This window comes from Eumetopias jubatus, unplaced genomic scaffold (assembly GCF_037043125.1).
Source record: "Eumetopias jubatus isolate StellerSeaLion01/CBP00866 unplaced genomic scaffold, mEumJub1_p1.0 scaffold_6, whole genome shotgun sequence".
NCBI lineage: Eukaryota > Metazoa > Chordata > Mammalia > Carnivora > Otariidae > Eumetopias > Eumetopias jubatus.
In genome coordinates, this window is record NW_028274812.1 from 105761649 (window position 1) to 105776488 (window position 14840).

Sequence of the window (14840 nt, forward strand, 5' to 3'; positions counted from 1 at the left end):
TTTTTTTGTATTGCATGTTTGCCAAGTATTTTTCCCAGTTTCCCATTTCTTTTGGATTTGCTAATAGTGATTTTTGCATGCAGAGGATTTTTGTTTTTATAGAGTCAAATATAGCCATCTTTTCCTCAATTGTAGCTGCATTTTAAAATCAGTTTGGAAACATTTTTCCATACACAGGTTGTATGAAAAGCACTCTTATTTTCTTGAAGTATTATATGGTTTTATATTTTTACACTTATATCTTGATCCATTTGGAATTTATCCTTTTATTTTAATTGAAAGGTTTATTCACAGAGTGGTTTCAATGAGGAAAGCATATAGCTATTCCCATATGTTTGTACCAATAGGTTTCCAAATACTTGTATCTTCTTTTTTTTTCAGTTTTTATTTAAATTCCAGTTAGTTAACATACAGTATAATACTAGCGTCAGGTGTGCAATATAGTGATTCAACACTTCATACGTCACCCAGTGCTCATCACCACGAGTCTCTTCAGCAGATGGTGTTGGGAAAACTGGACAGCCACCTGCAGAAGAATGAAACTGGACCACTTTCTTACACCATACACAAAAATAGATTTAAAATTGATTAAAGACCTATGTGTGAGATAGGAAACCATTAAAATCCTAGAGGAGAACACAGGCAGTAACCACTTTGACATCAGCCATAGAAAATTCTTACCAGATACGTCTCCTGAGGCAAGGGAAACAAAAGCAAAAATGAACTATTGGAATGTCATCAAAACAAAAAGCTTCTGCACAGCATAGGAGACAGTCACCAAAACTGAAAAGCAACCTACGGAATGGGAGAAGCTATTTGCAAATGACATATCTGATAAAGTATCAGTATTCAAAATCTATAAAGAATTTGTAAAATTCAACACCCAAAAATAAATCCAGTTATAAAAATTGAGTTTATTCTTAGTATGAGATGAAATATTGATCCAGTTTTATCATTTTTCAAAAATGGCTGTCTGTCCCAACTCCATCTATTAAATAGAGTTTAATAATTTCTACCTTTTCCCCGGTGGTTTAAAAAATGCCATTTGAAAAAAATAACATACTGAATTCCCATATATACTTGGATCCATTTCTGGACTTTGTTTTGTTTCACCAGTTCATCTGGCTGTTTGCATGTCATTACTACACTTTTTTAGTTATAGAGACTTTATATGATATTTTAATAATATTCTTTAATAATCTAGGTAGGACAGTTTTCCTTCATTGTTCTTCCCTTTCAAAGTTTTTTTTTTTTTTAATGTAGTGTTCCATGATTCATTGTTTGCGTATAACATCCAGTGCTCCATGCAGAACGTGCCCTCTTTAATACCCATCACCAGGCTAACCCATCCCCCCACCCCCCTCCCCTCTAGAACCCTCAGTTTGTCTTTCAGAGTCCATAGTCTTTCATGGTTTGTCTCCCCCTCCTATTTCCCCCCCTTCATTCTTCCCCTCCTGCTATCTTCTTCTTCTTCTTTTTTTTTAAACATATAACGTATTATTTGTTTCAGAGGTACAGGTCTGTGACTCAGCAGTCTTGCACAATTCACAGCACTCACCATAGCACATACCCTCCCCAATGTCTATCACCCGGCCAACCCATCCCTCCCACCCCCCCACCACTCCAGCAACCCTCAGTTTGTTTCCTGAGATTAAGAATTCCTCATATCAGTGAGGTCATATGATACATGTCTTTCTCTGACTGACTTATTTCGCTCAGCATAACACCCTCCAGTTCTATCCACGTCGTTGCAAATGGCAAGATTTCATTCCTTTTGATGGCTGCATAATATTCCATTGTGTATATATTACCATATCTTCTTTATCCATTCATCTGTCAATGGACATCTTGGCTCTTTCCACAGTTTGGCTATTGTGGACATTGCTGCTATAAACATCGGGGTGCACGTACCCCTTCAAGTCCCTACATTTGTATCTTTGGGGTAAATACCAGTAGTGCAATTGCTGGATCGTATGGTAGCTCTATTTTCAACGGTTTGAGGAACCTCCATACTGTTTTCCAGAGTGGCTGCAACAGCCTGCATTCCCACCAACAGTGTAGGAGGGTTCCCCTGTCTCCGCATCTCCGCCAACATCTGTCATTTCCTGACTTGTTAATTTTAGCCATTCTGACTGGTGTGAGGTGGTATCTCATTGAGGTTTTGATTTGGATTTCCCTGATGCTGAGCGATGTTGAGCACTTTTTCATGTGTCTGTTGGCCATTTGGATGTCTTCTTTGGAAAAATGTCTGTTCATGTCTTCTGCCCATTTCTTGATTGGATCATTTGTTCTTTGGGTGTTGAGTTTAAGAAGTTCTTTTTAGATTTTGGATACTAGCCCTTTATCTGATATGTCATTTGCAAATATTTTCTCCCATTCTGTTGTCTTTTGGTTTTGTTGACTGTTTCTTTGGCTGTGCAAAAGCTTTTTATCTTGATGAAATCCCAATAGTTCATTTTTGCCCTTGCTTCCCTTGCCTTTGGCGATGTTACTAGGAAGAAGTTGCTGCAGCTGAGGTCGAAGAGGTTGCTGCCTGTGTTCTCCTTTAGGATTTTGATGGACTCCTGTCTCATATTTAGGTCTTTCAACCATTTTGAGTCTATTTTTGTGCATGGTGTAAGGAAATAGTCCAGTTTCATTCTTCTGCATGTGGCTATCCAGTTTTCCCAACACCATTTGTTGAAGAGACTGTCTTTTTTCCATTGGACGTTCTTTCCTGCTTTGTCAAAGATGAGTTGACCATAGAGTTGAGGGTCCATTACTGGGCTCTCTATTCTGTTCCATTGATCTGTGTGTCTGTTTTTGTGCCAGTACCATACTGTCTTGATGATGACAGCTTTGTAATAGAGCTGGAAGTTCGGAATTGTGATGCCACCAGCTTTGCTTTTCTTTTTCAAAATTCCTCTGGCTATTCAGGGTCTTTTCTGGTTCCATACAAATTTTAGGATTATTTGTTCCATTTCTTTGAAAAAAGTGGATGGTATTTTGATGGGGAGTGCATTGAAGGTGTAGATTGCTCTAGGTAGCGTTGACATCTTCACGAAATTTGTTCTTCCGATCCATGAGCATGTAAGGTTTTTCCATTTCTTTGTGTCTTCCTCAATTTCTTTCATGACTATTTTATGGTTTTCTGAGTACAGATTCTTTGCCTCTTTGGTTAGATTCATTCCTAGGTATCTTATGGTTTTGGGAGCAATTGTAAATGGGATCGACTCCTTAATTTCTTTCTTCTGTCTTGTTGGTGTATAGGAATGCCACTGATTTCTGTGCATTGATTTTATATCCTACCACTTTACTGAATTCCTGTATGAGTTCTAGCAGTTTTGGGGTGGAATCTTTTGGGTTTTCCACATAAAGTATCATATCATCTGCGAACAGTGAGAGTTTGACTTCTTCTTTGCCGATTTGGATGCCTTTGATTCCTTTTTGTTGTCTGATTGCTGTGGCTAGGACTTCTAATACTATGTTGAATAGCAGTGGTGAGAGTGGACATCCTGCCGTGTTCCTGACCTTAGGGGGAAAGCTCTCAGTTTTTCCCCATTGAGAATGATAGTTGCTGTGGGTTTTTCATAGATGGCTTTTATGCTATTGAAGTATGTACCCTCTATGCCTATACTCTCAAGAGTTTTGATAAAGAAAGGATGCTGTACTTTGTCAAATGCTTTTTGTGCATCTATTGAGAGGATCATATGGTTCTTGTTCTTTCTTTTATTAATGTATTGTGTCACATAGATTGATTTGTGGATGTTGAACCAACCTTGCAGCACAGGGATAAATCCCACTTGGTCGTGGTGAATAATCCTTTTAATGTACTGTTGGACCCTATTGGCTAGTATTTTGGTGAGAATTTTTGCATCCGTGTTCATCAAGGATATTGGTCTGTAATTCTTTTTGATGGGGTCTTTGTCTGGTTTGGGGATCAAGGTAATGGTGGCCTCATAAAATGAGTTTGGAAGTTTTCCTTCCATTTCTATTTTTTGGAACAGTTTCAGGAGAATAGGTATTAATTCTTCTTTAAATGTTTGGTAGAATGCCCCTGGGAAGCCATCTGACCCTGGGCTTTTGTTTGTTGGGAGATTTTTGATTACTGATTCAATTTCCTTAGTGGTTATAGGTCTGTTCAGTTTTCTATTTCTTCCTGTTTCAGTTTTGGTAGTTGATACATCTCTAGTAATGCATCCATTTCTTCCAGATTATGTAATTTGCTGGCATATAGTTGCTCATAATATGTTCTTATAATTGTTTGTATTTCTTTGGTGTTGGTTGTGATCTCTCCTCTTTCATTCATGATTTTCTTGATTTGGGTCATTTCTCTTTTCTTTTGGATAAGGCTGGCCAGGGGTTTATCAATCTTGTTAATTCTTTCAAAGAACCAGCTCCTAGTTTCATTGATCTGTTCTACTGTTCTTGTGGTTTCTATTTCATTGATTTCTGCTCTGATCTTTATGATTTCTCTTCTCCTGCTGGGTTTAGGCTTTATTTTCTATTCTTTCTCCAGCTCCTTTAGGTGTAGGGTTAGGTTGTGTGTTTGAGACATTTCTTGTTTCTTGAGAAAGGCTTGTATTGCTATATACTTTTCTCTTAGGACTGCCTTTGCTGTATCCCAAAGATTTTGAACAGTTGTGTTTTTATTTTCATTGGTTTCCATGAATTTTTTTAATTCTTCTTTAATTTCCTGGTTGACCCATTCATTCTTTAGTAGGATGCTCTTTAGCCTCCATGTATTTGAGTTCTTTCCGACTCTCCTCTTGTGATTGTGTTCTAGTTTCAAAGCATTGTGGTCTGAAAATATGCAGGGAATGATCCCAATCTTTTGGTAACCGGTTGAGACCTGATTTGTGACCTAGGATGTGATCAATTCTGGAGAGTGTTCCATGGGCACTAGAGAAGAATGTGTATTCTGTTGCTTTGGGATGGAATGTTCTGAATATGTCTGTGAAGTCCATTTGGCCCAGTGTGTCATTTAAAGTCTTTATTTCCTTGTTGATCTTTTGCTTAGATGATCTGTCCATTTCAGTGAGGGGGTGTTAAAGTCCCCCACTATTATTGTATTGTTGTTGATGTGTTTCTTTGCTTTTGTTATTAATTGCCTTATATAACTGGCTGCTCCCATGTTCGGGGCATAGATATTTACCATTGTTAGATCTTCTTGTTGGATAGACCCTTTAAATAAGATATAGTGTCCTTCCTTATCTCTTATTACAATCTTTGGTTTAAAATCTAATTTGTCTGATACAAGGATTGCCACCCCAGCTTTCTTTTGGTGTCCATTAGCATGGTAAATGGTTTTCCACCCCTTCACTTTCAATCTGGGGGTGTCTTTGGGTCTAAAATGAATCTCTTGCAGACAGCATATCGATGGGTCTTGTTTTTTTATCCAATCTGATAGCCTGTCTTTTGATTGGGGCATTTAGCCTATTTATATTCAAGGTAACTATTGAAAGATGAATTTAGTGCCATTGTATTGCCTTAAGGTGATTGTTACTGTATATTGTCTCTGTTCCTTTCTGGGCTATGTTGCTTTTAGGCTCTCTCTTTAATTAGAGGACCCCTTTCAATATTTCTTGTAGGGCTGGTTTTGTGTTTGCAAATTCCTTTAGTTTTTTTTTTTTATCCTGGAAGCTTTTTATCTCTCCCTCTATTTTCAATGACAGCCTAGCTAGATATAGTATTCTTGGCTGCGTATTTTTCTCATTTAGTGCTCTGAAGATATCATGCCAGTCCTTTCTGGCCTGCCAGGTCTCTGTGGATAAGTCTGTTGCCAGTCTAATGTTTCTACCATTGTAGGTTACATATCTCTTCTCCCGAGCTGCTTTCAGGATTTTCTCTTTGTCTCTGAGACTCGTAAGTTTTACTATTAGATGGTAGGATGTTCACCTATTTTTACTGATTTTGAGAGGGGTTCTCTGTGCCTCCTGGATTTTGATGCCTGTTTCTTTCCCCAAATTAGGGAAGTTCTCTGCTATAATTTGCTCCAATATACCTTATGTCCCTCTCTCTCTTCTTTTTCTGGGATCCCAATTATTCTAATGTTGTTTCATCTTATGGTATCGTTTATCTCTCGAATTCTGCCCTCGTGATCCAGTAGTTGTTTATCTCTCTTTTTCTCAGCTTCTTTATTTTCCATCATTTGGTCTTCTATATCACTATTTTTTTCTTCTGCCTCATTTATCCTAGCAGTTAGAGCCTCCATTTTTTATTGCACCTCATTAATAGCCTTTTTGATTTTGACTTGGTTAGATTTTAATTCTTTTATTTCTCCAGAAAGAGTTTCTGTCATAACTTCCATGCTCAAAGCCCAGCTAGTATCTTTAAAATCATCATTCTGAACTCTAGTTCCAACATCGTACTAATGTCCATATTGATTAGGTCCCTGGCAGTTGGTACTACCTCTTATTCTTTTTGTTGAGGTGATTTTTTTCTGTCTTGTCACTTTGTCCAGAGGAGAATAGATGAATGAGAGAACAGAATGGTAACAGGGTAACAACATCCCCAGAAAATATACACTAAACAAATCAGAAAAGACCTGAAGCCGGGGGGAAAGAAAGGGAAAGAAAGAAAAAAGAAAAAGATAAAAACAAGCAAAAAAACAGAATATGATCAAATATGATCAGGCTGGTGCATAGATCAGTGCCACACACTAGATTTTGGGTGTATTTTGGTCTGTTAGAAGAAAGTGTCTCCCAAAATTTTAAAGAAAGAAAAACTTATATATGTACATAAATAAGGGTTAATACGATGAAGGGATGGAATGTGATTGTAAGGATGAAAATTATAAAAGATTTTATAAAAGGAAATGATAAGTTGGTTGAAAAAAGAAAGAAGAGGATTTAAAAAAAAGGGGAGAGAATGTGATCAGGCAGGAGACTTGAACAAAGCCATACACTAGAGATTTAGGGTATATTTTGATCTGTTAGAAGAAACTGTATCTCAAAATTTTAAAGAGAGAACAACTTACATATATATATTCCAAAAATAAGGGTAACTACTATGAAGGGATAGAATATATCTCTAAAAATGAAAAATAAAAAAGATTTTTTAAAAAAGGGACTGATACGTCGCTCCCGTAGCTGCAGCCACCACCGCCGCCGCCGCCACCAAATCCACAGTCATGCCGAAGCACGAGTTCTCCGTGGACATGACCTGTGAAGGCTGCTCAAATGCCGTCAGCCGGGTGCGAACAAACTGGGAGGAGTTGAGTTTGACATTGACCTGCCCAACAAGAAGGTTTGCATCAACTCTGAGCACAGCGTGGACATTCTGCTGGAGATCCTGGAGAAAACAGGAAAGGCTGTTTCCTACCTTGGCCCCAAGTAGCGAGGGCCCGGACCCCTGGGCCCAAGATGGACCAAAGGGAGCAGGACACTGATCTCCTGCCTTCCCGACAGACCAGGGGCCTGGCAGTCCTGCTCAGCGATGGTAGTGATCCTCACTTGCCCTGCTTCTCCCTAGCTTCCCTGCAATAAAGTTGAGCCGCTTTTGTTGGAAAAAAAAAAAAGGGGGGGGATTGATAAGATGTTGGTTGAAAAGGGAAAAAGAAAAATTAAAAAGAAAAAAAATTAACTTTGAAAGACTAAAGAATCATGGTAAAACCATGAATTCTATGTGCGGTATTCCCCTAGCGCTGGAGTTCTTCCGTTCTCATTGATCGGTCAACTTGTTCTTGTCTTGCTGATCTTCTGGGGGAGGGGACTGTTGCCCTGGTTCCCAAATGTCTTTGCCGGAGGCGGAAGTGCCCCACCCTTGCCAGGTCCAGGCCAAGTAATCTGCTTGGGTTTGCTCTCAGGAGCTTTTGTTCCCTGTAAGCTTTCCATACGGCTTTGGAGTACGAGAGTGAAAATGGCAGCCTCCCAGTCTCAGCCCTGGAGGAGCCAAGAACTTGGGCCCCGCTCCTCAGTGAGCCCCCAGAGAAAAGCAGTCAATCGCTCCCGTCTCCCCAGTCTCCGGCCGCACTCCGTGCTCACCCGGCCTGTGACTGAGCATTTCTATCTCTGGCACACGACCCCATCTGGAGTCTCCAAACCCAGATCCCTGCGGTGCGCTCCCGTACTGCTCCTCCCCGGGGAGGAAGGGGGGTCTCCCCAGATCTGCCACTTGTTGGGTCCCCGCTGGAGGAGCAGTGGCCCAACTGGGCCGCGGATAACGGTTTATGGCAACCCCAAGCTGAGAGCCCGCACCTTGGCTCGGTCTCTGCAGCTAGCTTCCCCGCTCCGATACCTGGGAGCTCTGCTGCACTCAGGCACCCCCGGTCTTTCTGTGACCCCGAAGGTCCTGAGCCACACTGTCTCAGCGAGGGTTCCACGCCCCGCTTAGCCACTGGAGCGATGTCACTCAGCAGAGCCTACTTCTAAAAGTTCCGATTTTGTGCTCCGCGGCTCTATCACTTGCCAGAAGCGGCTGATGGAGGCCCCCTCCCCCGCCGTCTATCCTCCCGTATATCACCTCAGATTCACTTCTCCGCACGTCCTACCTTCCAGAAAGTGGTCACTTTTCTGTTCAGAGAGTTGTTGCTATTCTTTCCTTCGATCTCTTGTTGAGTTCGTAGGTGTTCAGAATGGTTTGATCCCTATCCATCTGAATTCCTGGGACCAGACGAAATCCAGGTCTCCTACTCCTCCGCCATCTTACTCCTATTCCCCTTTCAAAGTTTTTAACTGCTACTTTTTGCATGCTATTTTTCTACCTGAGTTTTAGAATAAACTTGTCTGGCTCTAGAGAAGAATGTATTGGTGTTCTTAGAGGGATCTCCTTGACTTGATAAATTATGTAAAGTAAACTGACATCTATATGCTATTGAGTCTTCCTGTCTACAAATCAGTGATGTGTTTTTTCATATGTTCAAGTCTATAATGGTTTTCAGCAGTTTTTTTTGTTTTGTGTTGTTTTACAAATTTTCCTCATATAAGCTTTGCACATTTTTGTGATATTTATTCCTGAAGTGTTTTCCTTTTTTCACTGAAAGGGGATATTTTCTTCTAGTATCTTTTTCAGTTATTGTGTGTAGAGAAAAGATGTTGGTATTTTAATTTTATATATTTATGCTCTTATTAAATTATTGTTTGAGTCCAGTTTTCATTATACTCTTTCAGTCAGATCTCGCCCTCCCTGCTTCTCTGAAACTGCTCTTATTGAGGTACAAGAGACCTCCATGTTGCTGAGGCTGGTCGTGATTTTCAGTCTTCATCTTACTTGACTGCTCAGCAGTATTTGACAGTCACACATTCCCTCCTCTGTGAAATGTTTTCACTGGGCTTCTTGGGGCACTAAACTCTGTTATTGTCCTTTGCCTCACTTTCCTGAGCCTCCTTTGCTGGCTGTTCTTCTCAGTCTGGAGTTAATCAGACATCAGTCCCTGGCACTCTTTGGCTTTGTCTCTCCTCCTTCCTGGGATCTTTTCTAGGATCTGACTTCAAGTCCCAGATACATGCCAATAAGTCCCAAATTTATAGCTCTAACCCAGACCTCTTAACTGGCCTCCAGACCTGTATCTCCAATGTACAGTAGGCTCTCTGCTTTTGATGTGTCCTGATGTGACGAGTTTAATCTCAACAGAGCAGAATGATCATTTTAGGTGTAAGTCAGATAATGTCACTATTCTGCTCAAAACTCCTCACTGTCCTCTCATCTCACTCAGCGTCAAAGCCTGAATTTTCAGTCCCCTGCCAGACCATGCAAGATCTAGTCTTCCACCACATTTCCTCATCTGCATTTCTGCTTCATGGGCCTCCTTGCTGTGACTTGGCTCTGGGCCTTTGAGTTTGCCACTTCCTTTGCCTAGAACATTTTTTCCCTAGATACCTGCCTGTCTTGCTCCCCTACTTCCTACAGATCACCTTCTCTGACTACTCTATTAAAAGTATCGGTGTTTTTCTTCCTTCCCACTGACAGTTCTTATGATTACCTATCATACTTCTGTCCTCCTTTCCTTATTTTTGTCCTTCTCCTTAGTAGAGTATAAATTCTAAGGTGATAAAGATGATTTTAGACTGTTTTCCTTTCCTTTCTCTTCCACTGTTGTATCCTCAGCTCCTCAAATATTTCCTGGCACAAAGACAGAGACCAATAAGTGTGTTCTTACTGCAAAGTATGAAGACTGTTCTCTTTTGTGGTTCCTAAACTGATTGAGAAGGCAGCTGCAAACTACACCAGTGATGATAGCATTATAGACCAAGACTGTAACTAGACAGACTAGATCATGCTTGAAATGACACAGTGGTCTGGTTTAGTTTAGATACTAATATTAGGTATCTCTGATAATACTCATTCATTTAATGTAAAATCTTAAAGAAGAAAAACAGCAAGTTCTATTTTTCCAGAATGACTGGTGGTTCCACAGTTTAAAAAAAAGAAGAAATGAAAAAAACTAAATAAGAGCTGTGTTTATGTGTATATAGTCTATACATATATACTTACATATATGTAGAAGTTCACTGTCCACATGACTACATCCCATAAACAAGGTAGTTTGGGGTTATGACAGTGTTTTAGAAGAATTTAGAGGTCTTACTGCTTTGATTATTTTTGGCTTACAAGGGTAGTGTGTTCCCCTAGAAAAAAACAAAAACCATGAGTCCCTGAATTACTGAGGAGGAAGCCGTTTCATTTCTTATAGCAGTGGTTCTCAAAGTGTGGTCCCCACAGACCACTGATGGGCTCCTAGGAGTCTCTGGGTGGTCTGCCAGCTGGTTTCTTCTAAAGTTTATAATACGACAGCGTCTGTAGTCTGTTTTACGGTGTGGATTAATAATTTACTTAATGACATTTCTAAAGTATTTTCTCAGATGCCATTTTTCCCATGAGTAATGGTGAGGTTTCTTTTCAATGGCAACTGGGTATAGGTGGAGTTGGTGGTCCCCTCATTCTTTTTCCCTCTCATGAAATAATCCACCGTGTGAAACTGAGAACTGCTACCTTAGAGATATCTGTTCATATGGCTGCGAAAGCTTTGAGAAGTCCTTCAGTGGCAATTTGAAACACTAAATTTTTTAACTGAAATCCCAGTTTGCACACTTTAAAATGACTCTTCATTTGGCCAGAGGGTGGTAGCTCGATTTTCAATACTGGAAGAGATCACATCCAGGAATCTAAGACCTGGGAACCTAGGATAATATTTTGAGTTGACAGCATAGAGTTACCTGGGCCGCAACCCAACAGGCCTGGATTTATTTCTGACTCCATCACTTGGTAATTCTGAGACCTTGATCAAGTTATTTTCCACCTCTGAAGCTGTTCCTATTGCTAAAATATTAAAGTAGTTCTTATACCTATATAATTCTTATATAGAAATATAAATTCCTAGAATAGTACCCAACACATTCATTCATTTAATGGAATATATTTTCAGCATCTACTATAATGCTGGGTGCTCTGGATACATAATAAGGAAAGATGTGGTTTCTGACTTCAAATATGGTATATGGTATTTGGTATATGGTATATGGTAAAGATAGAAAAGGAAATCTGCCCTTCTGGTGCCAGGTATACCAGATGTACCAGATATATGCCAGCACTTATTCAGTAGTGCTCTGGGCACTTTGGGAACAGGGAATTAGGCCCGGTTTCCTAGAGGATATGAGGTTGAGCTGAGTTTTAAAAATTGACTAGGAGTTAGAAACAAGGGGCACCTGGGGGGCTCAGTTGGTTAAAGGTCCGGCTCTTAATTTCGGCTCAGGTCATGATCTCAGGATCATGAGATCAAGCTCCACGCTCAGCGTAGAGTCTGCTCGAGATGCTCTCTCTCTCCCTCTCCTTCTGCCCCTCCTCGTGCTCGCTTGCTCTCTCAAAATGAATAAATAAAATCTTAAAAAAATTGAGTAGGAATTAGATAGAATTTGGAAGATTATTGCAGCCTACTAGAACAATAGATTCAAACACAATACCAGTAGGACCTAGTGTGGAGAGCTTTTAGCTGGCAGCAGTGGGGGTGGGAGATGAAGATAGAGGTTTGATTTGGACGGGGGCTTAAGCATTTAATAAATGGATATTACTGCCGCTACTAGTACTGTTAGTATTAGAATTATCATTTTAGATGGCTAGGTGAATTGAGGGGAAACTGTAGTAGCTCTGCTTGAATAAAATAAGTTAGCACACTTGGTTGTAAATACAAGTGGAGTAAAACATGTCTTTCTTGACTCATAGACCTGATATGAAGAAATTCTGTTTCTAAGTTGCATATTTCTGAGTTTCTCATTTTTTAGAAAGGGAGTGAATAGTTCTTGAAAGCCTTTCCATTTGTTTGCAGCTTCAATACATTTAGTCGGTTTTCATGAGTCAAAGCTGAATTCCCATGTCCAGCATATCCCAACAATTACAAATTTGAAATAAGTGAAAGCTGAAGTGATGCAATTTTATCCAGTAGTAGTTATGCACAGCTTTAATCAGGTCATACTTATTTATGAATTTCCATATGTTTGTTTTCAGCCTTCGAGATACATGTATGGTCTCCCATATGGGGATAGGCTCCTTAAATGCTGGGTGGGACTTTCTTTTTTTTTTATTTTTTATTGTTATGTTAATCACCATACATTACATCATTCGTTCTTGGTGTAGTGTTCCATGATTCATTGTTTGTGCATAACACCCAGTGCTCCACGCAGAACGTGTCCTCTTTAATACCCATCACCAGGCTAACCCATCCCCCCACCCCCTCCCCTCTAGAACCCTCAGTTTGTTTTTCAGAGTCTGTCATCTCTCATGGTTCGTCTCCTCGTCCGACTTACTCTCCTTCATTCTTCCCCTCCTGCTATCTTCTTCTTTTTCTTTTTTCTTAACATATGTTGCGTTATTTGTTTCAGAAGTACAGATCCGTGATTCAACAGTCTTGCACAATTCACAGCGCTCACCATAGCACATACCCTCCCCAATGTCTATCACCCAGCCACCCCATCCCTCCCACCCCCCGACCACTCCAGCAACCCTCAGTTTGTTCCTGAGATTAAGAATTCCTCATATCAGTGAGGTCATATGATACATGTCTTTCTCTGATTGACTTATTTCACTCAGCATAACACCCTCCAGTTCCATCCACGTCGTTGCAAATGGCAAGATCTCATTCCTTTTGATGGCTGCATAATATTCCATTGTGTATATATACCACCTCTTCTTTATCCATTCATCTGTCGATGGGCATCTTGGCTCTTTCCACAGTTTGGCTATTGTGGACATTGCTGCTATAAACATTGGGGTGCACGTACCCCTTCGGATCGCTACATTTGTATCTTTGGGGTAAATACCCAGTAGTGCAATTGCTGGATCGAATGGTAGCTCTATTTTCAACTGTTTGAGGAACCTCCATACTGTTTTCCAGAGGGATTGCACCAGCTTGCATTCTGGGTGGGACTTTCTGCTCTCCATTTTTCTACTCTTCTATTCTTGTTTTATTTGCAACTCTAAACAGTACGTAATACAGTGTTCTGCACAGAGAACAGAGCAAATGTTGAGTTGTCAGAAAGGGTTTTTTAACTTACATTTAAGTCTGATTATTGTTCTGTGTGGGAATTTTGGTGAGGAGAAGGACTGGGGTAAGGAACTTACAGTATTTAAGCTCCTTATCTCTGTCTGTGTGTATGTATTGTTGCCTCTCTCCTTTATATGATTGGAGAATCAAAGCAAATTCAGTTGGAATTAATTGAGTTAAAATTTTTACATTCTCTTTGTAATCTTCCTTGCTTTTGTTTGTCTTTAGCTGTGAGGTTCCCAGAAGAGTGTGCGTTTTATGGGATAGTCCAAATCACCAATGAGACCGAAAAGATCCTTTTTACATGGGCTGAATGCCACACTGTTTTATTAAATATTTGGAAAAGGAGGACAAGTTCTTTTTTTGAACAAAATGTTGAGAAAGGGATGATTCTTTCATAAAAGTAATTATATGTATATAACTTAGTACCAGCCATTTCATAAGCACTAAAACTAGTTTTCCCTATGAATACCATATATAGAGTGTCTGCCCTGTTCCAGGTGTACAGTGAATAGCCTTACTGTGTCCTCAGTACTTGTGTACATTTACTCCTTTAAGGGTAGATTAGACTAAATGGATTTTTAAGTAAGTGTGACTTTTAAGAAATTTTTTTAAAAATGAAATTTAATTAAAATTTTGTATTCTATACCATAATGTATCTGTGTCTATTTCAATGTAAATACACTATTTTAATTACTATCTAATTCAGTCAATGCCTCTGGAAAATGTGCTGCATGTTTCTTCTTTAGCTTATCTTACCTTAATACACAGGTCTGCATACAGTGGTGTCTGTGTATCCTTGTAGAAGAGACCATATTCATCTTAACGCTAATCCTAAGAAATTCTGACTATCTCCCATTTTACATGAGGATAGTGGGGCCCAGAAAGACAAAATCACTGCATCCTGAGAATGTACAAATATATTTGTAATGTTCTGTTGGCACAAGACAATTTTACTGGGTTAGAGGACTTGTGACTAGTGAGGAAGAAACGATTTTTTATGAGGTGATGGATATGAATGAGGGCATGTTCTCTTTGTATGTTGTGTTCTCCTGGGGAATTTCCATTTCTTAAGCAATTTTCTAATTTGGCAAATTTGACATTAACCATTCGTTAATTTTGAAAATTTTTAAAGAAATGCATGCGAGCTGAACTTTTAGACTTGTAAAATAATGAAATATTTAAAATCTATTAAAACCTTATCTGTTATTGATTATATCGGTCTGTGTAAATTAAGGAACTCTATATATCCCAGATACCTGAGTTTAACTTTACATAAGGATACCACTTTTTTTTAAATAATTGAATAAAATCAACATTTACTAGCACTTTTCATAAATGTTCATTACTTTTGATGAGTACACAAAGGATTAGTTAAAACTGT

General features: G+C 39.4%; 1 protein-coding gene and 1 pseudogene across 3 annotated transcripts in view; both read left to right on the top strand.

Annotated features, from left to right (window-relative positions):
* Nucleotides 1–14840, top strand: part of SUPT3H (SPT3 homolog, SAGA and STAGA complex component) — a 548140-nt gene that overhangs the window by 355259 nt on the left and 178041 nt on the right. The gene's annotated exons all lie outside the window — the stretch shown is intronic.
* LOC114204644 (copper transport protein ATOX1 pseudogene) lies at nt 7086–7492 on the top strand (annotated as a pseudogene).